The 24,986-nt window shown below is 38.6% G+C and overlaps 1 protein-coding gene and 1 long non-coding RNA gene across 1 annotated transcript in view; one reads left to right on the top strand and one right to left on the bottom strand.

Annotated features, from left to right (window-relative positions):
* Nucleotides 1-24,986, top strand: part of LOC140691492 (uncharacterized) — a 1,216,370-nt gene that overhangs the window by 990,434 nt on the left and 200,950 nt on the right.
* LOC140691536 (uncharacterized) overlaps nt 1-24,986 on the bottom strand; it is a 30,322-nt gene that overhangs the window by 4,828 nt on the left and 508 nt on the right. Inside the window, exon 2 of the long non-coding RNA XR_012067246.1 lies at nt 24,800-24,934. This is a non-coding gene — a long non-coding RNA (uncharacterized lncRNA). The remainder of the gene's footprint in view (nt 1-24,799; nt 24,935-24,986) is intronic.

Raw genomic sequence — 24,986 nt, 5'->3', positions numbered from 1 at the left:
ATCATCTGGGCTAGAGTATCTCTCCTTGACTGAAGCCAGACCTCAGACTGGAGGTTTTCATTTACAGGAACCAATAAATCCCATGCATCCCCATTTTTTGGTTGTTATTTAAACACATTGGAGATTGATTTTGTCACCTGCAATCAAAAGACCCCAACTCTGAAAATGAATAAAAAATAAAATAAGAATAATTGCTTCGACCTTTAGACATAATTCCTTCAGAACGGTGCATAGTTTGTATATTACAAATCATTTTATATATTAATTTTATCCTCAAATCTATCATAACACTTTGACATGTCATAAAATATTTTCATGGACACACTTTTTCATGACTGCATACTATTCTACTTTGTGCCGGGTTGGAAGAATATTTTGGCTGAGATTTTATATATATATTTATACACATACATATAAAAGTATGTCTGTGACTTGCATCCATACTGACTTTTCCCTGCCATTTTGAAATAATTCCTGATTAAAAGTTTTTCAAAGCTGAATTAGTGGATTAAAACATATGAGTATTTTTGACTCTTGATATCAACTGCTAGACTGCTTTCTAAGAAGGCTTGAGGAGTACACCAGAATTTAACACAGCATTGTAAATCAACCATACTTCACAAAAATTATCCAGTAACTAGGCATGGTATTGGTGATCACTGGCATTTCATCCTCATAAACAGAGCTGTGTCACTTGAGAGGTGGAAAACTATTTCATTTTGATGTGCACTGAGTGAATTACCATTGAAGTGTGACATCTATTTTTTCCTTTGTGAATGTGTGTTCATCTTTTCGGCCTTCTGCGCTCCTGAGATTTTTTGATGTTACCTTTGAAGTGATCTGAACTCTCTATGTATTGAAGGAATTAGCCCCTGGTCGGATTTGTAAACAAATAACATCCTCTGGTGTTTTGCTTAAAATTAGGATGCTTCTGATGCATGGAAATCTTTGTATACTTTCCTCTGAAACTTACTGTTCATCTAGAGGCTGTATACTCATCCATATTTATTTCTAGTTTTTTTTTCTAATTGTGTTACTTTTTAAGTGTTTCTGGAATTTATCACAATATATGGTTCACTGTATGATTTCAAACTTTTCTTTTCCCCCCAAGTAGCTAACAAGTGTTCTATTCACTGAATAACCTTTATTTATCTCCCTGATTTGTAATGCCTTCCATCTCTTATATTAAATTATTATTGATATCAGAGCCCATATCTGGACTTCCTGCCCTATTTTCTAATCTGGCTATTCTTGAACAAGTAAAACTCTCATTATCTTATTAATTATTATATTACTAATATTATTTTATTCACAATAAACCCAAAAGAATTTTATAATTTCTGATACTTTGGAGATATGATCTTTTAATCTAGAATCATGTGATTAAAGCACCTTTTATACCTTTCAGTAGTTTTTACTTTTAATTTTTGATAGTTCCTACTATCCTTTTGTTAGGCTATTTTTGGATATTTTACCTTGGCTGTTACACTTGGAAAATTTTAGAAATCTTAATGCCTCCAACTGGTCTCTTAATCAGACCCTGGAGAATCCTAAACCACTGATCTGATTTGAACAAATGAGGTGAAAAGAATTGGGTGAAGCACTGTGAGCAGAAGAGACTGTGGAACCTCCATAGTGGCACCCTGCATTGGCTCAGATGTTCTCTGGAAAAAGTTTTCTCTATGAGACTACATAGTTCCCAGCTTGACTTTCAGTTTTCTCAGCATTTCACATTAGATTTTAAAAGTCTGTGGCAGGTTCTTACCCAGAAATAGAGCACTTGCACAAAGGGTTATATGTATACACTTTCCCCAGGTGGTAAAGGGAACACGCTCTTCTTCCTAATTAAAAAAACAAGTTTAGTCAATCAAGGGATTACACCAATGAAATGATATTTTTCCTAACTGGTCACTAAATCCTAAACATAATATAAAAAAATAATAATTTTCAGACATAGCCTCATTGTTTGTAAATGCATGGGTTTTTTTCTGTTTTTTTTTCTTTTTCTTTTCTGTTAACAATGTCAAACGCACAACAAAATATGTACAGTGTTCGTTTTAATACTATTTTTTGAAAATTCACATGTGAACAGTAAACTGTTTCCCTGCCATGGTCTGAACACCTGACCAGGCCAAGCTTTAAAGCTCTATTCCTTAGCTTGCCTTTGATTTCAGAAGTGACGGTAGTTACAGCTTAGAGTCTGTGCAGGACAGAAAATATCACAGCTGTCTGCAGCTAACTGGTCTCTACTGTGTGTTTCTTGGTTGAACTTTATGTGTTAATTAGCTACAACTATGAAGTTTAAGAATTTCCATTTTAGAGTTTATATTTAGAATTTTTTAAGAGATGAAATCAGTAAGACTCAAGATTTACCTGGATTATAAAACCAGATATAGTATAATAATAGCTGTAACTAAGTACATGGCCCTTCCTCTCTGCCAGGAGGCCTTCCAAGTAGATTCTGTACATTACTTCGACCCGTCTTTACCACTGTCATGAAGAAGCAACTCTCTTATTCTTATTTTATAGGAAACAATGGCACAGAGAAGTTAAGTTGTCCAAGATCACTCAGGAAGTAAGCTGCTGTGTTCAAATATGAATTAAGGCAACTTCATTCGCAAGATCTCACTACCACGACGCTGGCCTCTCTAAACAAAGGAGCATGCTTTCGCAAGTAAAGTAAAATACTTCAAATAAAAAACTAAAAAAAAATAAGGCAATTTTTTAAATAAGGAAGAATGATAAAGTTAAATGAGTCTTCATCTTCAATTTTTCAACAAGCATGTTTCAATGAAAATTTAAACTTATTAGTTGGCAATTTTAAATTTAAACTTGGCAGTTTAAATGACCAAAAAACTTTTCTTCAGTATTTTTTGTATGCTGCCAATATGATAAGTTTTTGTTTTTCAGGACTCAAAAGCATTATGAACATCTAATTTTGTCTTAGTTTCAGCTTTCATCTCTGAATGTACAGTCTTTCACCAACATACGCTTTTACCCACATCTTCAGTTGTAAACAATGGGAACTATTCATAATGGGGATTATTAGAAGCTTATTACATTGTAAAAGACCAATGTCACTTTCTATTGGTAGCTGAACCTCATTTTTGTTCATTTATAAAAAGAGGAGTTTGACCTACTCCCTCCATATCTTTTCAGTGCCAACATTCTGTAGATCTGTGATTCAATTTATTAAATCAATATTTGGAGACATTTTCAGATGATCCTAGTAAAAGCATTTTTTTCCCAAGAGTTATTCATGCTCACAACCTACTGTCCTGTTGCTGCTGACCGCAAGCACCATCAGCTCTAAATTATCTCAGCTGATGGAAAGAAGCAATAATACAGATGACTCAAAAATCATCTTTTCATAGCTCTGGAATGTTGATACAAAGATATATAGTTTTATTTTTTTTAATTTTGCAGCAGGAGTGGCAGCAATAAATTTACATTTCCAATTATGTAAAATGCCTAGCTCAAACACTGCTTAAATACTGATGGCACCTCAACAAATGTTTCCCTGCTTCTTCTACCCTTTCTCTGACTTTAGGATGAGAGTCATGCTTCTTTGTGCACATCCCAATAGGAAGGGGGAGCAGTGACCGGGACTTAGTTCAAGACAAAGGGGCACCTAGTCTACGATGAAAAGGAGGCCGCAATAATGAAGGTGCATGTGAAAAAATGGGAGTCAACTATAAAAACCAATTTGTCTTTCCTTCTACATCTGTGTCATTGCAGCTAATTTATATTTTGCATTTTTTATTGGTGTTATGAAAGGATACAGATCAATGCCTCTTTTCATATACACTTATACCAGTCTTTTTCTTTTCCCCTTTTTTCTGTTATTATGAAGGAAGGACCTCACTTCCCTTCTGTGTCCACCATTCCAGGCAGTGCTCCTTCAACTTGGCTGCACATTAGAATAACCAGAGGAGCTTTAAAAACTTCCCTATGCCAGAATGCACCCCAGGCCACTGAGTACCATCAGAGTTTGCAGTGATGGAATCCAGGCACCAACATTTTTTAAGGTCCCCTGGTGATTCCAACATGCAGCCAAGGCTGACAAGTCCAGAAGTAAACACACTAAAGTGCATCTAAACAGCACCCGCTTTTCCTGGGTAATCTCATCTATCTCCACCTGGGGACAACGTGCCTCCTATTCTGGCCAGACTTGTTCTTCCTGCTCAACCGTGTCCCATTTGTACTCAAGCACTGCCTGGCGCCGATTCCAGAACTCCAGAAGTAAGGTGACTAACAGAGAGAGAGAACAGCAGAATGTGGATCTTCAGTGATGACTGATGCTTCAGAAATCTGTACTTAATATTTATTACACTTAACACTTTGGTAAATGGTTAATAAAATCACATTTTATTTATAGGCGATACTAAAGAGAAAAATGAGTTAATACCTTTTTTTTAAGAAAAAAGAAAATGAAGATAATTTATTGAACTTTTGGAAACAGACAAGCTCTCTAGCTCAAGGGAAAGGTATTAACGTGATGGTCAGAGGCAGGTGACTGTCTGATGCTAAAGTACCTGCTTCCAGCATATTATGCCCACTAAAAACACAAATATCGGGGGGAAGGGTGGGTATATCTCAGTGGTAAAGCACGTTCTAAGCATGCACAAGGTCCTGGGTTCAAGTCCCATTACCTCCATTAAAAAAATTAAAAAAAAGCACAAGTAACTGTCACAATTTAAAAGCAATGCACGGTGCACCCTCCAAGCCTTCTCCTCACATCACTCTGTCTCTTCTGTCCAAAGGATCTGAGGGTGGGGAAGGGGATGAGAATACTTTAGTAACCCCTGCATTTCTATTTTCCACCACCCCAGTCACACAAACTTAAAATAATATTCTTAAATATGGAAAACTGCCATTTTCCTCAATCATCGGTAATTTTTAGAAATCATCATTCTGTTTTAAGACTCGTAATTTTAAATAGTAGACAAAAACAACATGAAATGTTAATTGAAAATGTGGCTTCAGGGTGAATCCCCTAAGCCCTTCTTCCCACCAGACTGTTACCCCTAGGCCCCAACTCTAGAGAAATTGCAGAATAACCACTGTGTCCTCCACCATTGTACCTGAGTCTCTACAATGCTCTGAGAATAAAGAGGAAAAAGACACAGTCCCTGCTTCCGGGAGCTCCTAGGTGCACAGGACTCATTGTGAAATGATGGCTGAGGAGGCGTGTTAAGAGGGCTTGGATAACAGTCAGCAGAGGGTGCTCGGGGCAGGGAGCCGGAACTGTAGCCAAGGCTCTCCCAGAGGAGAGAACCACTGTGGTGAGCTCTGAGATGCCCTAGAATTGATCAGGTGAACTTATAATGTTAAGGCCATTTCTCCCTGGGGAGCTGCACATGCAAAGGAGGGAGGCCAAAGAGAGCCAGGTCCCTTCCAGGAACTGCAAATAGTCTAGAAGCGAGCACAGGGTGTGGGAGGCAGGTGAGGCAACCAGGTGGAGAGATCACAGGGGCACATCACAAAGGGCTCTGTGTGCCTCCAAGGTAGAGGAGACATGCAAAGTGATCTAGAAAGAGACAAGATAGAGGCAGGGAGGACTATTGGCAGGTTCATGTGAAGGCCTGCTGAGGCCCTGCCAGGAGGAGAGAGAAGAAAACATTTCAGCAGGTGGACGGATTGGCCACAGGTGTGATGGAAGGGCAGGAAGGGGACAAAGATGCCGACCAGCTTTCTGGCTTTGGCAGTGTCTAATTTATAATGCCATTCCCTGAAATAAGAAAGGCAGGAACCTCCTAGAGGAAAACATAGGCAAAACATTATCTGACATACATTTCAAAAATTTTCTCCTAGAAGAAATAAAAGCAAGAAAAAACAAATGGGACCTAATGAAACTTACAAGCTTCTGCAGAGCAAAGGAAACCAGAAATAAAACAAGAAGAAAACCTACGGAATGGGAGAAAATTTTTGCAAGTGAAACCGACAAAGGCTTGATCTCCAAAATATATAAGCAGCTCATACGACTCAATAAGAAAAAAATAAACAACCCAATCCAAAAATGAGCAGAAGACCTAAACAAGCAACTCTCCAAGGAAGACATACAAATGATCAAAAAGCACATGAAAAAATGCTCAATATCACTAATTATCAGAGAAATGCAAATCAAAACTACAATGAGGTATCACCTCACACCAGTCAGAATGGCCGTCATTCAAAAATCCAAAAATGACAAATGCTGGAGAGACTGTGGAGAAAGGGGAACCCTCCTACACTGCTGGTGGGAATGCAGTTTGGTGCAGCCACTATGGAAAACAGTGTGGAGATTCCTCAAAAGACTAGGAATAGACTTACCATATGACCCAGGAATCCCACTCCTGGGCTTGTACCCAGAAGGAAATCTACTTCAGGATGACACCTGCACCACAATGTTCATAGCAGCACTGTTTACAATAGCCAAAACATGGAAACAGCCTAAATGTCCATCAACAGGTGACTGGATAAAGAAGACGTGGTATATTTATACAATGGAATACTGCTCAGCCATAAAAACTAACAACATAATGCCATTTGCAGCAACATGGATGCTCCTGGAGAATGTCATTCTAAGTGAAGTAAGCCAGAAAGAGAAAGAAAAATACCATACGAGATCACACATATGTGGAATCTAAAAAACAAAAACAAACAAAAACAAAGCATAAATACAGGACAGAAATAGACTCATGGATAGAGAATACAAACTTGTGGTTACCAGGGGGGTAGACGGTGGGAAGGGATAGACTGGGATTTTAAAATTGTAGAATAGATAAACAAGATTACACTGTATAGCACAGGGAAATATACACAAAATGTTATGATAAATCACAGAGAAATAAATGTGACAATGAGTGTGTATATGTCCATGAATGACTAAAAAATTGTGCTGAACACTGGAATTTGACACAACCTTGTAAAATGATTATAAATGAATAAAAAATGTTAAAAAAAAAGAAGGGCAGGAAGAGGGGCAAGTCATGAGAGGAGACAACTGATTCAGTTCTGGCTGGGTGCCTGTGGGCTCCAGGAGAGATGTGCAGTAGGCAAATAAAAGTCTAGAAATCGGGAGAAAGTTCTAGGCTGAGCCAAGTAGTTTTCCTGTTTCAAGAGGCTAATTGGTGTGAGTGGACAAGCTCACAAGAGGTGTATAGGGATAGCTCTCACCCTCCTGCATATGGGATGCATTTGGGAGCCTTTAAAAAATAGTGCACCACAGCCTGGAGTGGGGCCTTTGTACTGTTTATTATTTTTTAAATACTTCTTTTATTTTTGTGGGGAGTATTGAGCTTTATTTATTTTAATGGAGGTACTGGGAATTGAACCCAGGACCTCTTGCATGCTAAGCATGTGCTCTACCACTAAGCCATACCCTCCCCACCTTTTTTTGTTTTTAGACGTTAGCTCTACCCAGCAGTCAGGGTTGAGAATCAACCTGCAGAGAGCAGAGAGCCTTGGGGTTAGAGAACAAGGAGAAGCTGCCCAGAGCCCTGTAGACCCCACCAGGGGCAGCCGGAGATGCAGGGAGCCTCGGAAGGGCTATGAGGAATGTGAACTCAACACTCCCCAATGGCAAAGACGTCAAACATGTTTCAAGCACCCACTTCCCAGCAGTGTTTGTTCTGACTTTACTAGTATTCCAGTAATACTGAGTGAGAATAGAAATTATCTGGACACAGGGATCAAATTCAAATGCTGATTATGACCATTCTTAGTTGCATGATTACTGATTAAAAATTACTCGTCTGCCACGTGTAAAACAGGGGACCTAGCACAGTGCTCGTGGGCTGCTGTGAGCGTAATGAAATGACATCTATAAAGGCGCTCCTGACTCTCAGAGGTAATTGCTACTATTGTCCCCATTTGGGACACCAAGAAACAGAGGCACAGAAAGCTTCAAACATTTGCCCAAGATGAGGGTTGAGGTCAGGAATCAAGCCAATGACTTCTTGGATCCAGAGCCCAGGATCTTCTTACGAACAACACGGCACTGCCCAGGCTCCCTGCTTCAAAACCAGCCTCCCTTTGGCTCAGTTCCATGGCACCTGCACTGCACAGATGTCCTCACTGCCTGCCTGCCCTCCCGGTGTCTGACCCCAGCACTCCTCCCTCTGTCCCACACAGCGCTTCCTTGGGCACACCATCGCTCACGAGGCCATTGCTGTGGCTACTCGGATGTTTACACGGAAACGCAGGTGGCAGCCCAGCTTTTTGCTATACATGCTGCTGTCAGTGGAGGCAAAGAGCTCACAGTTGGTGGGGGAGGCCACTTGTGGTCTCCTCCTTGGCTGGAGAGCTGGATGAAATCCAGTTTCCCTTTGCAACTTAGACATCCAGCATGAGAGATATGTAAGGCCATCTGGCCTCTCAACATAGAAATGATGCCCCCGCAGTCGTTCTTAACATTGTAATCTCCTGGCTCCACCAGGGAGCACAGGCCATGGCCTGTTGTCCACCAAGTTTTGTTTCCTTGCACAACAGCTACAATGGGGTGAGTTAACACCGGACCAGAAAATCTACAAAGCCCTCGTGTACTATTTCCTGACACTTGCAGGTCACCAAAATACCCCAGATCCTCCAAGTAAACAACTAGTAAGAGGAACTGAGCTGGCTCGTCTGTCAGACCCCTGATGGCAGGACTGATTTGGCCTCTCCTGCTCTCGGGATGATCCGTTCTCCTTCTGTGTGCCCTTCCCCGAGTGAAAGGGACTGTTCTTTGTTTATGGGCTAGGGAGTATTTATGGCTGTCTGACCAGAACCTTCAAAAGTAGAGCTCTTGGTGAGAGTGGAAGCATGGCACCCACGTCTCATGAGCTCAGCTACTCAACAGCCTCATCTAGCCAAGACTGTGGCCAACACCAGGGGTCCATGCTGTTGAGTGTTGGGTCTGGAGAGCAATGCCTTCGCCACTGAGAAGCTGCCCCACCACTTGTGACCTTGTCCCCATCGAGGGGGAGGTGACGCATCCATGGGATGAAAGCCGCGAGGGCACTAGGTGACTGTGGACCAAGCTGTGACTGGCTGGTCCTGCCCCCCATGTGACCCATGTTATCCTCAAGTGCAGAAAATCCCCAAAAAGACCCCTGCTTGAGTGAATGGGTCACCTATAAGCCAACTGTTCTTGAGCCGCCTAAGAAGCAACACAGTATATACAGTGAGCCACCCACTCACTGAAGTCCCCAAGGCTCACAGCTCCCTAATGTGACACCAGGTAATCCCAGCAAACAGAAGACCCTTACTTTATAATTGACTTGAGAATTCTACTACCAACACTGCCTTCCACCTTCCACTTATGAAGTTCTTTCCACTCTATCCCCTGCTCTGCAATTGTGCAATCAGTCCAGAGCTCCTTCATGAGACAGGAGGGAAGGGGGAAGGGCACTGCCATTAAAAGAATGGCACAGCCATTAGCACCGAGACGGTGGAAAAGTCAACTCCCAGTAGATCTTGAGCTTCAATACACACTCACTGAAATACAGCAGGATGCTATATGGCACTCCCACAGGTGCCAGGACAGGTTCAAGGCTGACCATGAAAGGTCAAAGGGTGAGTGGTGGCCCAATTTCTGGTAATCGCAACACCTTCCCCAAAGCGGTTGGAATATTCCTCCCACTTATTAGCATATGAAGATACTGAGGGCATAAAAACTAACAACCACACCTCGTGGCTGCTCTCTCTGCTGAGGGAGACAGCCCACACTCTGTCTGTGGAGTGTGTATCTACTTTTCCTTTAAACTGGAGCACCCAACCCTCACGCCTCATGGCCTTTCTGTTGCCTTCTGAAACAGCCCACTCTGTCTGTGGAGTATATATCTCTCTGAATAAATCTACATTTACTGAATTGTGGCTCTCTCTTGGATTCGTTCCTGTGCAAACCAAGGACCCACACATCACGAGGTGCATCTCAGGGACCCAAATAAGACCTGGGATACGGCCATCCTCTCCCCCACATTTTCCTGTATCATATATTCCTTCCCAAAGGATCTCACCTTGTGCACTCCAAAGTAGACGGCATGCATGTGTCCTGACGTGGATCTGCTTCTGCGTTTATCATTTCTTATGTCCACTAGAATGTCATCTTCATGAGGACAGGGATTTGGTTCTGTTCACAATGGAAGCACCAGCACATGACAGGTGCAGAAGAAGTATTAGCTGAATGAATGAGCTGTGGGAAGTCCTGGGAATTCAACCTGGAAATCCTAGCCACTTGGGCCCCAGCTCACTCCAGTTGCTCCCTCCTACTCATGGCTGACCTCTTGCCACCACTCTCTGCTCTGCCATCACCTGAGCCTGGATGAGCTGAGATGAGCACACACCACGGAGAGCATGGTGAATGGTTCACGTCGTTGCAACACACTCGCCCTCTGACTGCCAGGGGTTACTTAGGATGGACAAACTGAAGGGAGCACCATGTGCACCGCCCTAACCTACAACTCACTTGAAGCACCAGGAATGCACACATGGGAAGCGCAGGCCCTTTCCAACCTAAGGAGAGGGACTATGGGTGAGAAGAGGGTCTCTGTCAACTAACAGTCTCTTTACAAGCCCAGTCTTAGAAAAGCTCTTTAAAGACACTTTTGGTATCTTCCTTGTGTTTCGGTAATCCCTCTAGATTTTGTCATTTTAATCTATGCATCAGAAATACAGATGCTCTTGAAATCTCTATTGATTTTCATTGAAGAAAATCCTCAATTTCCTTCTCTGCTAGGAAAATTACTGCACTTTATATAAAAAAAGGCAGCTTCCTTTCATGAGTTTCTATCTTCAAACACCTAATTTCACAAGAATCAGTGAAGCAGGACATGAAAATCTCGCTGTGCTTTATCACCTACTGGTGGGCAGGAATGAAATGAATGAGTACTGATCTCATGAGATGGGAAGGCTGGGGCTGTCTTATTCCTGCTACAGATGGAAGGGTCCATATCTGTGAAGGGGAGGAAGGACCAAGGATGAGAAACCAACATTTTCTAACCCATTTCTCTTTTTCAGAGTCTCAGACAAAACGCTGTGATTTTATAAACAAAACAAGAACATCTGCACCCTTTTAAAAGCACGCTACAACTTTACTACTACACATGGCACTCTGTCATTGACCTAAAGGCGAATGACAGCCAAGAAATTTGCGGGGATCTTATTCTGTGCTCATCCCTTTTGGTCTTTGGAACCTCAGGAAGTTTGCCTCCTCTCCCTGAGTGTCGTTTTTCTCATCCTTCAAATGGGAGTGTAACAGTCATTCATTTGCTCAGTGTCCATTCGACAACAGGAGACGGCTTATGAAAACAATAATAAAAAAAGCAAAACAGCATTTCTGATCTGTGCTTCTTCCTCCTCCTCCCTGAACATGAACTTACAGGCTAAAATGGCATCTTTCACTAAATCCCGAACGTAAGGAGCAGTTCTGATAAGGAAGTCACAGGACTGCAGGTGTAACCGAGAAATGACCCAGTGAAAAAGAATGAGTTGCCAGCAAATCCTCAAAACCCGTAAGGGTGCAAACCCTGGGAGCTACAGCCATGGGTGGGAGTTCCTTAGTTCCCCATTTCACAAAGCCGAGAACTTTGCAGGGCCCATGAAAGACACAGATAACCCAGTAAAACCACACCATGTTTTGGAGTACACCGGGGCCACATTGCTGCTGACCTGCACTGCTGTGTGTCGCAGAGCAAGAGCCCTCGGCGGGGGTGACTGTGTTTGAGGCTGGACAAGAACTTCCTGTTCTGTCTCTTTTGCTCTCTCTCTTCCTGCAATAAAACAACTGGTAGGACTCTGGTGGGGAGCACTGCACCCACATTCTCTGGGAAACCACACACCAGGCAGCTCTAGCTGATCTGAGAGGACACGTCAATGAACATATATACACCAAAGTCAGGCAGAAGGCTGCCTGTGGCCTTGGGAATCCAAACTAGCTTGTCCTGTTAATCAGGATATTACACATCTAAAGAAAGTGTGCACCAGATGAAGACGATGCCTTAGACAGCGTCGGTGGTTATGTCCAGCAGTGTCTAAGGACAAGTCATGCTCTGGTAGATGGGAGCATTTTGGTTGCTTTAAGAGTTTGCTACTGAAGGGCTGGGACATTTCATTGGGACTTGAAACTCCAGACCTCTTTACTCACAAAGGCAGACAAGTTAGGTGAGCCAGGTCAGCCTTTATTCCAACTTCCTAACCAAAAGGCTATGAGGTCAAAAATATATTTCTCAGACTCTTCCGCAACAAGGATTCCAGATGTGGCTTTAAAAATTCCCATCAGAGACTGAGATTTGCAAATATTAACTACTATATATAAAAATAGCTAAAAAACTAAATTTCTTCTGTATAGCACAGGGAACAATATTTAATATCTTATAATAAACTTTAGTAAAAAAATATGAAAAGGAATTCATACATATATATGTGAATATGAAAGACTGGAACATTGTGCTGTACATCAGAATTTGACACATTGTAACTGACTATACTTCAATTAAAATATATATATATATATATAATGCCCATCAGCAGCATCTGAGTGTCACTGAAAGAAGAAACCCAGATGAATGGACGCTGAGGTGGTTGGATGAGCTACGTTATTTTGCTGGGGTGGATGCAGCCTGCATGGCAGAGATCTAGAAGGAATGCTCACAACAGCCACTCACTGATCTGAAAGTGAGTTAGGTTAACAGCTTTCTGAAATCCTCACTGCCCCTCCTGATGAGCCAAGTGTCTGGCGTTTCTCTGGAAATCACTAGGCGCAATCTGGAACTCAAAGGTAAAAATTAAAAACTGCAGTCAGGTAGCAAAGAGACTGGCAGGACGCTTTGGACAAAAGTAGGTCAGAATCAACAAGGAATGGGGAGGGGATAGAATGTGTGTTGAGGACCCTGAATTCAGGGGTGGATTGTCTATGTTGAGGACTCTGAGTCAGTATGAGTAGATGGATTTGTGTGGACTATGGACTAAAATGGTGGCCATTGTTCAGATAAGTGTGATTTGGAGTATATTTATTTGAGGAGGGTTTTTTTTTTCCCCTTCAACATTGATCATTTCTAGGGAGCAGAATAATACTCTGCCACACAACATCTAAGTGCAAAAGAGATGCTATGGGATGATGGTGGTATGAAAAATTTCAGTACTGCAATTTCAAGCTTTCCTTAATGAGGTGCACAGCAGTAGGTACTTAAAATAAAATAAGGTACTTATATTAAAGACATCATCATATGTACATATCCTTTAAGATACACATATGGTGCTATAAGTGGGCCTGAAATGTGTTCTGCATTCTAAAATCCGATGAAATAAAATCAGTAGTTCAATATGCCTGTCGGCTCTAAAAACATGATGTAGCTCATGATCACAGAAAGCAAGATCAGCTAGGGAATTTGAGATTTGTCGTTTCCAGTGTCAAAGTTAATATTTTTTGCTTTACTTAAAAAGCATTTTTTTAATTAGGTCTGTCAGCATCCATTGGTATACGGGGTTCAGTAGATGTGTTCAGATATTCCAGACAGTGAATCAGAGCAAAGACTGAGGTTTAGACAGTAGTTAAATGCCTCACCCGTGTGATCAGCATCCACAAACTGCTTTACTGAAAATCCTTAAAAGTGAGAACTTCATTAAAGCAACGATAAGTGAGGGGAAAAAATAGCTACACACTAGTGGAAGTTTTATAACGTGTAAAAATGACAAAAGGCTATTCATGAGCATATTTTTAAAAACCCCTACACTTTAATAAGAAAAACAACAATCTGACAACAGGTTGTACACTGCTGTAGGAGAATCCATGCAGATGGACTCTTATGTGAATGGGGCTGGAGCTGTAGAATTAGTTAGTCTTGCAAGTAACTCAGTTAAACACAAATGCAAATGGGATACACTTCTAGAATATCTGAGGAAATATCTTGGAAAACTTACTCCTCTATGAAGCAATGACAATGGCAAAATTTGTCAAAATTAACCTCTGTAGAACTCTGGAAATTAAACCAAGACTTCCAGCAATCCGGGGAGTCTTTATTTGAGAAAGAAAAACAGCTAAATCTCCATAAAGATAGTGAGTTTTGAGGCATTGTAACTTGATCTACCCCATCCCTGTATCCTCACCTAAATGGTGGCCTTTATAAGCAATAGTCTCACAATCAAGGTAGGGGCAGAAGTGATTTAAAGTTACCCAAAAAATCCGCCCCCAGAGAGCTGTCACTATGTGACCTGTCACAAACTCATGCTGTGCAAACAGCCTGTCCCCAGAGTGTGTGTGGGAAAAAATCAGCAGTGAGTATCTAACATTACAACTGCCTGAGGCAGTGGGACCAGTAGAGGCTAACTAGTTGCTGACTAGGAAACTTAGAAGGCAAAATTGAGTAATGAGAAGTTCTGGGGGTGAAGGTAGGGTTAAAAAGCTCCAAAAAATTCTGAGAATTGTAGAAGGCAATATACATGTGTGGCACATGGCAAGGAAAGATCTGAGAAAATCCTAAGCCTTCAACACTGGCTGAACTTGAGGTTCTGCATAAGCAAGAACTAAAGGCTACGGAAGAGCTGCTGACTGCATGCTGGTGCTGAGGGCATCCCTCAGCATGCGGACACACAGCCACCTGGCAACAGCTCAAACGATTGGCTCCAGGCATTGAAAGAAATCACTGTCCAATTATTACTACAGTGATGACAACTAGGCTTTCTTCACACACACTGATCTCATGGTCATGCATGATAAAGAAAACAGACTTTAAAGAATTTGTTCAGGAAAGTAACTAAATAAATAGCTGCAGCAGCAATGACAATGGAAGCAACAATAAACCCTTGAGATGAGGAAAATCTGGCTTTCAGATCTGCCACATTGTAATATTTTAAATGTCCAGTTTTCAACAGAAAATTAGAAGATGTACAAAGAAACAGAAAAGTTTGGTCATAACAGATGGGGAAAAAGTAGTCAATAGAAACTCCCTGAGGTAGCCCAGACACTGGACTTACTAGACAAAGATATAAATAAGCAATTACACACATGTTCAAAATACTAACAGAAACCATGCCTAAAGGATTAAATTATGTGCACATCTCATTGTACAGAGAATATCAATAAATAAAATTTATAATAAAAATCAACTAGAAATTCTAGAGATACAAATATGACTAAAATAAAAACTTCAATAAGAGGTTTCTCTGTAGATATGAACTTGTTGGAGAAAAAGTCAGTTAAATTAAAACTACTGAAATTATCCAGTCTGTGGAACAGAAAGAAAAAGGAATAAAAAAAAATAGAACACTGTGTCAGAGATAGGTGGGACACCATCAACAATATCAATACACACATAATGGGAGCGCCAGAAGGAGGGAGAGAAAAAAAGGGGCAGAAAGAATATATAAAGAAATAATGGCTGAAAACTTCCCAAATTTGATGACAGCATTAATTTGTACATCCCAGCAGTTCAACAAACTCCAAGTGCTATAAACGTAGAGACATCTAAAATAGGCACATCAGACTCAGTGTGTCAAAAGACAAGAATAAAGTATCTTGACAGCTGAAAGAGAAAAGTGGTTCAACATATAGAAAGGCTCCTCAGTAAGACAGTTGATTTCTCATCAAAAACCATGGAGACCAGAAGGCAGTGGATGGTATCGTCAAAGAGATAAAAGGAAAAGACTGTCACCAAGTATTTTATAGCCAGCAAAATGATTCTTTAAAAAAAATTAAAGGAGAAATTAAGACACTCCTACAAAGACAAAATCTGAAAGAATTCATTGCTAGCAGGCCTGCCCTACAAGAAATACTAAGGATAGTCCAGCAGGTGTAAATGAAAGGACACTTGCCTGAAAAATAAAGAGCACTACTACATGAGTAAAAAAATAAAACAGTATAAATCGAGTATTACATGTAAATGTTTTGTTCTATTTGATGTAAAGGACAACTGCATAAAACAATACTTATGAAACTGTGTAGATGAGCTTATAAATGCATAAAGGTGCAATTTGTATGACAGTGACAGCATGAGGAGGGGGAGGGAAAAGACTGATACCAAAGCAAAGTTTTTGTGTACTGTTGAAATTAAGTTGGTATTCATGTCAACTAGATTGCTTTAAAACAAGATGTAAATTATAATCTCCAGGGCAATGGAAGAGAAGGAGGAGGAGGAAGAGGAGGAGGAGAAGAAAAAGATAAAATAAACAAATTAAAATGACACACTTGAAAATGCTTACTTTGTACAAAAATGTGTAGTAATAGAGGAATGGGAAAAAAAGACATATAGAAAGTAGACAGCAGTTGTAACTTCAATCTGATAAGAAATTACATTAATGTAAATGAATTAAACATTCTAATCAAAATACTAAAGGCAGAAATAAATGGAATAGACAATAGATGAACAATAGAGAATAATCAACAAAAGGAATAGTTGGTTCTTTGAAAAGTTCAATAAAATTGACAAATTTTATCTAGTACTGAAAAAAAAAAGAAAGAAGATTCAAATTACTAAAATGAGAAATGAAAGGAAGGATGTCACTACTGCCCTTACAAAAATAACAAGGAATGTAAGGGAATACCATGGATAATTATATAGCCAATACATGAGATAATGTAGATGAAATGGATAAATTCCTAGAAGGACATAAATGACTGAAGCTAATTCAAGGAGAAATAGAAAACTCAAATAATCCTACAGTAAGTAGTAACTGAAATAGCAATCCAAAACTTTCACACAAAGAAATGCTAGGCCCGTATGGCTTTGTTGGTGAATTCCATCAACTACTTAAAGAAAAAACAAAAACAAAAACAAAAACAAAAACAAACAAAAAATGCTTCACAAATTCGTCTGAAAATAAAAAGGTGGGCACACTTCCCAATTCATTCAATGAGACTAGTATCACACTGATACGAAAACCAGACAAAGGGATCACAAGAAAACTAAAGACTATCTCTTATGAATATAAATGCAAAAAATCCTCAACAGAATACAAGCAAATCCAAAACAGTAACATATAAAATAGACCACCATTAAGTGGGATGTATCCAGGTATGCAAAGGCAGTACAACATACAAAAGTCAATTCATGTAATACACCATATTAATAGAATAATGGATAAAAACTAGGAATAGAACTTCCTCAACTTGACAGAGAACATCTATGAAAAACCTGAAGCAAAGATCATACATAATGCAGAAGCACTGAATTATTCCCTCCCAAAATCAGCATTGTACTAGAGGTTCTAGTCAAATCAATCAGACAAAGAAAATAAAGCCTCTAGATTAGAAAGAAAGAAATAAAACTGTTTTGATTCCAGATGACATGATATTATATATTGAAATCACAAGGAATCCACAAAGGAAAAATAGAAAAGAAAAAAAAATCCTCTTAGAATTAATAACCCAGTCTGACCAAAATTGTAAGACACAGATGAATATATGAAAAGTAATTACATTTCTATTCAACAGCAGTGAATAATCTAAAAATAAAATGAAGGAAACCTTTTCATTTACAATAGCATCAAAAAGAATAAAATAATTAGTAATATTAAGAAAAAATATGTGGAATACTGAGAAAAATATCTGAAACTTGTATATTGAAAACTAAAATACTACTGATAGAAGTTAAAAATGACCTAAAATAAATGGAAAGCTCTTCTGTGTTCATGGATCAGAAGCCTTATTATTGTTAGGATGGCCATTGTCCTCAAAATGACCTATATATTCAATGCAGCTCTGGCTTTTTGGCAGAAATGAACAAGCTGATCCTAAAACTAATATGTAAATGCAAGATACCCAAAACAGTCAAAACAATCTTGAAAAATAACAAAGTTTTGAAGTTTCCAAATTCAAAACTCACTAACAAAACTGTGATCCATACAGTGTGGTACTTGCAGAAAGGACAGAAAAATAGATTGAGAGAAAAGAACTAAGAGACCATAAACAAAGTCTTACATGCAGCCATTTAATTTTTGACAAAGGTGCCATGACAATCCAATGGGGAAAAATAATCTTTACAAAAATGATGCTGGGACACCTGTACATACACCTGGAAAGAAAGAAAACTGAACTTTTATCTTAACACCATTTATGGAAATTAACTCAAAATAAATCACAGACCTGAAACTATAAAACATTTAGAAAATGAACAATGAGGAAATCTTCAGGACTTTGGATTACAAATACTTGTAATATATGACACCAAAAGCACAAACAACAAAAGAAAAAAATCAAGTAAACTGGACTTCAGTGAAATTAAAAACTTCTGTGCTTCAAAGGACTTCATCAAGAAAGTAAGAAGACAATCCACAGGATGGATGAAAATATTTCCAAAATTTTCCCTGATAAGGGACTTTTATCCAGAATAGACAAAGAAGACTTAAAACATGACAATACAAAGACAAATGTAATTAAAATGGGCAAAGAATTTGAATATATGTTTCTCCAAAGAAGACATACGAATGGGAACTAAGCACATAAAAAGATGTTCAACATCAGTAGGCATTAGGGAAACAGAAATCAAAATCACAATGACATACCACTTCATACCAACTAGGATGACAAATATATATGATATATGATATATAAATATGAATCTATAAACCCAGTAATAAAAAGTGTAGATGAGGATTTGGAGAAACTGGACTCCTCATACATTACTTCTGGACATATACAATGCTTCAGTCACTTTAAAAGCTATATTAGCAATTCCTCAAAATGTTAAAAGCAGAATACATCCCAGCAATTCCATTTTTTGATATATCCTGAAGAGAAGTGAAAATATGTGTTCACACAAAAACTTGTCCATGAGCATTTACAGCAGAATTATTCATCATCAACTGATGGATGGATAAGCAATGTGGTGTATTTATAACTACGGCATATTATTTGAATACAAAAAGGAATTTGGGTATTGATATATGCTACACTATGGATGAGCCTTGACAACGTCACACTAAATGAAAGACGATAATCAAAAAAGGCAGCATACTGTATGGTTCTACTTATATGAAATGCCTAGAACAGGCAAACCTGTAGAGGCAGAAAGTAGAGTGGTGGCTGTTGAGGGCTAAGGGAAAGGAAGGTTAGGGACTGACTTACTAAAGGGTACTGGTTCCTTTTGGGGGTGATGGCTACACAACCCTGAAATGTACATAAAACCCTAATGCACACTTTCAAAGGCTGCATTTTACGGTATGTGAATTATATCTCCATAAACCTGTTATTCTTGAAGCTGAGCCCACCTATGGAACAACTGACACAGCACTGACTGTGGCATCCGAACGGGGAGTGACCCACCCGCCCACCGCGAAGGAGAGCAGCACCTGACCCAGTGTTGGAGGGGTGCAGTCTTCTTGCCAATGGACACTGTGAGCAGCACAGATGAGGGGGCCAACAGAGCAAGCTGAGTTCATGAAACAGGGAGAAGACACAAAGACCTCTCAATAAAACCATTAAGAGCATTCAGTCTCTAGGAGAACACATCTTTGTTTTTAAAATCTTTTTATACCTGTTTTATTTTCTATTAGCTTTTTAATCTTTACTTTTTAAACAGTTCTATATGTTTACAATTCTCATTTCATTTTTAATTCTCTTGGATTTGATCTGTTATTGATTATTCACAGGTTTTAAATATTGTGTTTTGAGTTTTTTCTTCTTTGCATTAAGGTTTTAAAAAGACATCTCAACTCGATTCCTATTCTTCTTCAACTTGCTCTTCTATTATTGATTATACACTGTTTTCAAACCTTCTTTTCCTCCATTCTTTTAAAATTCTATTTCTCTCTCTCATTTTTAAGTTTTATTCCAGCATAGGCCTTAGATAGATAAAGAAATAAACCCCTTTAAGGGCCACAATAGATAACTGATACTCCTTAAGCCACAGTGCCAGAGAGATATGAGCAGTTGAAGAAGCAGAGAAAGTATTCCCAATTAAAAGAGAGAGAGAAATCCCCTGAAAGAATGATCAATGAAATAGATATTAATGGCCTATTAGATCAAGATTTCTAAAAAGAAGTGATCAAATTACTGAAGGAACTAAAAGAGATAGTATTTAGAGACATAAAATATGTCAAAAACAAAATAGTAGCTATAAAGAAGAGCCAAGTAGAATTGGTAAATTCATTGGCTGAAATGAGATCTGACCTAAAGGCAGTACAACTCAGGCTAGATAATGCAGAGGAACGAATAAGTGACCTAGAAGACAGGACAACAGAAAGCACACAATCAGAACAGTTGAGAGAAAAAAATAAAAAACCATGAAAACAATATATGGAACCTATGGGATAATATAAAGCATGCCAATCTATGCATCATAAGAGTTCCAGAAGGGGAAGAAAGAACAAAGGGGATGGAGAAGGTATTTAAAGAAATCATAACTGAAAAATTCCCAAACATAAAGAAAGAATCAGACACCCAAGTACAGGAGGCTCAGAGGTTCCCAAACAGGAAAAGCCTAAAGAGACACACACCAAGACATAACAAAATCAAGATGGCCAGACTGAAGGATAAAGAAATGATCCTAAAGGCAGCAAGAGAAAAACAAAGAGTGAGTTACAAGAGATGGCTCTCAGCTGATTTCTCTACAGAAACACTGTAGGCCAGAAGGGAGTGGAAAGATATATACAAAGTCCTGAATGAAAAAACAGATGCAGCCTAGGATACTTTCTGCAGCAAGGCTATCCTTTAGAACAGAGGGAGAGGTAATGAATTTCACAGAGAAGAAAAACTAAAAGACTTTAGCAACACTAAACCCATGCTAAAAGAAATATTGTAAGGTACACTCTAAATAAAAAAGAAGCAGGATGATACAGAAATGAGAGCTCATAACTGGAAAGGTGATAACTACCATGAATTACAAATAGAATGAACATGAAATTGTAAAAGAAGACATCTAAATCATTGAGTGGGAGAGGGAAGCAAGAAAATATAGAGTATTTTTTCTTTCTTCTTTTTTCTTAAATTTTTCGTTCTAGGTAGGATGGGTTAGAGAATGCATTACTATCTGTTTAGTACACACAGTTACAGTAATTGCTTAACAGGCTTACAAAAAAGTGTAACCACAAGCCAAAAACTTACAAGTGAGTAACAAAAACTAAATACAATCCAAGATAACAGAAAGGAAAATTACCATACCACAAAAGGAAGAAGAAAGGAACAAAGAAGAAATATGAAATCAACTGCAAATAAAAGTTCAAATAGCAATAAACACTCATTTATCATTAATTACTCTAAATGATAATGGACTAAATGCTCCAGTCAAAAGACAGAGTGGCAGACTGGATAATAAAGCAAAAAACTTCAATAAACTGCATACAAGAGACACATTTTAGGGAGAAGGACACATATAGATTGAGAGTGAATGGACGGAAAAGGATATTCCATGCAAATGGAAACTCCAAAAAAGCAGGTATAGCAGTTCTGATTTCAGACAAAATAGACTTTAAAACAAGGGCCATAAAGAAAGATAAATAAAGGCATTTTATAATGATTAAAGGAGAAATACAAGATGAGGATATTACAATCATTAATATATATGCATCCAACATGAGCACCTAAGTACATAAAACAACTACTAACAGAGATAAACGGGGAAATTGATGGGAATACAATCATTGTCAGAAGTTTTAACACCACATTAACATCACTAGACAGATCTTCCACACAAAAAATAAATAAGGCAACAGAGAAATTAAATGATACAATAGAAAAATTAGATTTAGTGGATATTTTCAGAGCATTACAACCCCCCAGAATAGGATATACATTCTTTTCAAGTGTGCGTGGAACATTTTCTAGGATTCATCATGTACTTGGTCACAAAAGAAGCCTCAAAAATTTTAAGAAGATAGAAATTATCTCAAGTATCCTTACTGACCACAATGCCATTGAAACTAGAAATCTCTTCAGAGAAACAAAGCATAAAAAAAAGGAAAGCATAGAGATTAAACAACATGCTATTAAAAAAAAATGGGTCAATGATGAAATCAAAGTTGAAATTAAGGAATACATTGAGACAAATGAAAATGAAAACAACCACAAAAAACTTATGGGACAAAGCAAAAGCAGTGCTAAGAGGAAAGTTTAGGGCGATACAGGCCTTCCTCAAAAATGAAGAACAATTTCAAAAAAAACAATCTAACCCACCAGTTAAAAGAACTAGATACTGAAGAGTTAAAAACACCCAAAAAGTCAGCAGAAGGAAGGAAATAATTAAGATCTGGGAGGAAATAAATAAAATAGAGATTAAAGAAATAGAGAAAATAATCAATCAAACCAAAAGCAATTTTTTGAAAGAGTAAATAAAATCGAGAACCTCTGGCCAAACTCACAAAGAAGAAAAAAGAGAGAGCACAAATTTGCAAAATAAGAAAGGAAAATGGAGAAATTACAACAAATAACATAGAAATATAGACTATCATATGAGAATATCATGAAAAACTACATAAAAAAAGGGATAACCTAGAGGAGATGGACACGTTTCTGGAAACATACAGTCCACTAAAACTGAATCAAGAAGAAACTGACCACTTGAACAAAATGACCACTAGGAATGAAATCGAATTAACAATAAAAAAAATCCCTACAAATAAAATCCAGAACTGGACAGCTTCACCAGGGAATTCTACCACACATACAAAGAAGTACTCATACCAGGCCTTCTCAAACTCTTCCAGAAGATTGAAAAGAAGGAATATTCCCAAACTCATTCTATGAAGCCACAATCACCCTGATACCAAAACCAGGCAAAGACACCACCAAAAAAGAGAATTACAGAACAATATCACTGATGAACACAGATGCAAAAAAAGTCCTTACCAAAATACTAGCAAATAGAATTCTACAGCACATAAAAAAGATTATACAACATGCTCAAATGGGGTTCATCTCAGGGACACAAGGGTGGTTCAACATATGCAAATCAATCAATGTAATACTTCACATCAACAAGAGAAAGGACTAAAACCACATGATCATCTCAATAGATGCATAAAAGCTTTTGATAAAATTCAACACCCATTTATGATAAAAATTCTCACCAAAGTGGGTATTGAGGGAACATAACTCAACATCATGAAAGCTATATATGACAAACCTACAGCCAGCATAGCACTGAACGGTGAAAACCTCAAAAGATTCTCACTAAATTCTGGGACAAGACAAGGATGCCACTATCACCACTCTTATTCAACATAGACTTGGAAGTCCTGACCATAGCAATCAGGCAAGTAAGAGAAGTAAAAGGGGTCTAAATTGGAAAAGAAGAGGTAAAAGTGTCACTACATGCAGATAACATGACACTATATATAGAAAACCCTAAAAGGTCCACACCAAAACTACTAGAGCTGATCGAAGAATTTAGCAAGGTAGCAGGTTACAAGATTAATGTTCAAAAATCAGTTGCATTTCTTTACACTAATGATGAATCAACAGAAAAAGGAAGTAAAGAAATAAAACACTTTAAAATAGCACCCAAAGTAATAAAATTTCTAGGAATAAATCTAACCACAGAGGTGAGAGAATTTTACACAGAAAACTATAAACCATTGGCGAAGGTAATTGAAGAAGACTTTAAAAAATGGAAAGGTATCCCAAGCTCTTGGATTGCAAGAATCAATATTGTTAAAATGGTCACACTGCCCAGGGCAATATACAGATTTAATGCAATCCCTGTAAAATTACCCAAGACATATTTCATAGAACTAGAACAAATCACAATAAAATTTATATGGAACCATCAAAGACATAGAAATTCCAGGGTATTACTGAAGAAAAAAAAGAAAGAGCCTGGAGGAATAACTCTCCCAGACTTCAGACAATACTATAGAGTTACAGTCATCAAGACAGCATGGTATTGGTACAAAAACATACATATAGACCAATGGAACAGAATAGAGAGCCCAGAAATGAACCCAGAAACTTTTGGTCAACTAATCTTCGACAAAGGAGGCAAGAATATACAATGGAATAAAGACAGTCTCTTCAGCAAGATAAACATAAGACAAGATACAATAAACCTCCTAGAAGAAAATACAGGCAAAATATCTGACATACATCTCAGAAATGTTCCCTTAGGGCAGTCTACCCAAGCAATAGAAATAAAAGCAAGAATAAACAAATGGGACCTAAAGAAACTTACAAGATTCTGCACAGCAAAGGACACCATATGTAAAAAAAAAGACAACCTACAGAATGGGAGAATATTTTTGCAAATGAAACTGACAAAGGCTTGATCTCCAGAATATATAAGCAGCTCAAATGACTTAATAAGAAACAACCAAATAACCTAAACCAAAAATGGGCAGAAGACCTAAACAAGCAATTCTCCAAGGAAGACATACAAATGATCAATGGGCACATGAAAAAATGCTCAATGTCACTAATTATCAGAGAAATGCCAATCAAAACTACAATGAGGTATCACCTCAAACCAGTCATAATGGCCATCATTCAAAAATCCACAAATGACAAATGCTAGAGAGGCTGTGGAGAAAGGGGTACCTCCTACACTTCTGGTGGGAATGCAGTGTGGTGCAGCCACTGTGGAAAACAGTATTGAGTTCCCTCAAATGTCTAGGAATAGACTTGCCATATGACCCAGGAATCCTGCTCCTGGGCATGTATCCTGAAGGAACCCTACTTCAGGATGACACCTGCATCCCAATGTTCATAGCAGCACTATTTACAGTAGCCAAGACATGGATACAGCCTAAATGTCCATCAGCAGATGACTGGCTAAAGAAGTGGTATATTTATACAATGGAATACTACTCGGCCATAAAAACTGACAATTTAGGGCCATTTGCAGCAACATGGATGCTCCTGGAGAATGTCATTCTAAGTTAAGTAAGAACGGTAACAAGGAATAAAGACAATTACCCACAGGTACAGTTATTTTGATTAAAATATCCACACAGAAAGCAAGTCACCCCCACGACTGCTGCCAGGAGGAGCATCTGAGTGTAATAGCCCAGCCAAGCAAAGTAGATTCTGAACTTCTCTCCTTAGAATTTCCTGCAGAAAGACAGAAGGAAATTTCAGAAGACACAAATAATCACTCTGTAGC

Source organism: Vicugna pacos, chromosome 35 (assembly GCF_048564905.1).
Source record: "Vicugna pacos chromosome 35, VicPac4, whole genome shotgun sequence".
Classification (NCBI taxonomy): Eukaryota; Metazoa; Chordata; class Mammalia; order Artiodactyla; family Camelidae; genus Vicugna; species Vicugna pacos.
This window is presented reverse-complemented; position numbering and strand designations above follow the sequence as displayed.